This window comes from Theobroma umbraticum, unplaced genomic scaffold, assembly GCF_002168275.2.
Source record: "Theobroma umbraticum cultivar Fairchild unplaced genomic scaffold, ASM216827v3 scaffold_106.0, whole genome shotgun sequence".
In the NCBI taxonomy this organism is placed as follows: domain Eukaryota; kingdom Viridiplantae; phylum Streptophyta; class Magnoliopsida; order Malvales; family Malvaceae; genus Theobroma; species Theobroma umbraticum.
Window position 1 is genome coordinate 2,829,255 of NW_018397276.1, and position 425 is coordinate 2,829,679.

Sequence of the window (425 nt, forward strand, 5' to 3'; positions counted from 1 at the left end):
CATGTAAACCAAATATTCACAACATTTAGACGTGGCTTCTAAATACAAACAACCCGATTTGATACTTGCACACGATTTCAACATAATATGCAGTAGTCATTACATAACCTTAAGTTATAGCTAGTACATTTTCAATAACTATTAATCATTACAAGCCTTACTATTTGACTCAAACCAACCTCTAGGCAGCGGAGCGACTCTGAGTGGAAATCTAGAGACACCATTACCTAGGCCGTAGCCAACCTCGCGATGCTGAGCAAAACTCTATAATTGATTACTTATCTGCAAAAGAAAATATGAATGGGGTGAGTCTAACAAACTCAGTGATCATCGACTCCGTGAGTAGGGCGTAGATGGAAAACAAGCTAAAAGCAGAAGATTTGAAAATTTTAAAAATATAAGAGTATATGTAAACAATTTACCCA

The 425-nt window shown here is 36.2% G+C and overlaps 1 long non-coding RNA gene across 2 annotated transcripts in view; it reads right to left on the reverse strand.

The window, feature by feature from the left end:
• LOC110427602 (uncharacterized) overlaps window positions 1-425 on the reverse strand; it is a 2,476-nt gene that overhangs the window by 336 nt on the left and 1,715 nt on the right. For both annotated transcript variants that reach the window (XR_002446301.2, XR_002446300.2), the window contains one exon: window positions 180-282. This is a non-coding gene — a long non-coding RNA (uncharacterized LOC110427602). The remainder of the gene's footprint in view (window positions 1-179; window positions 283-425) is intronic.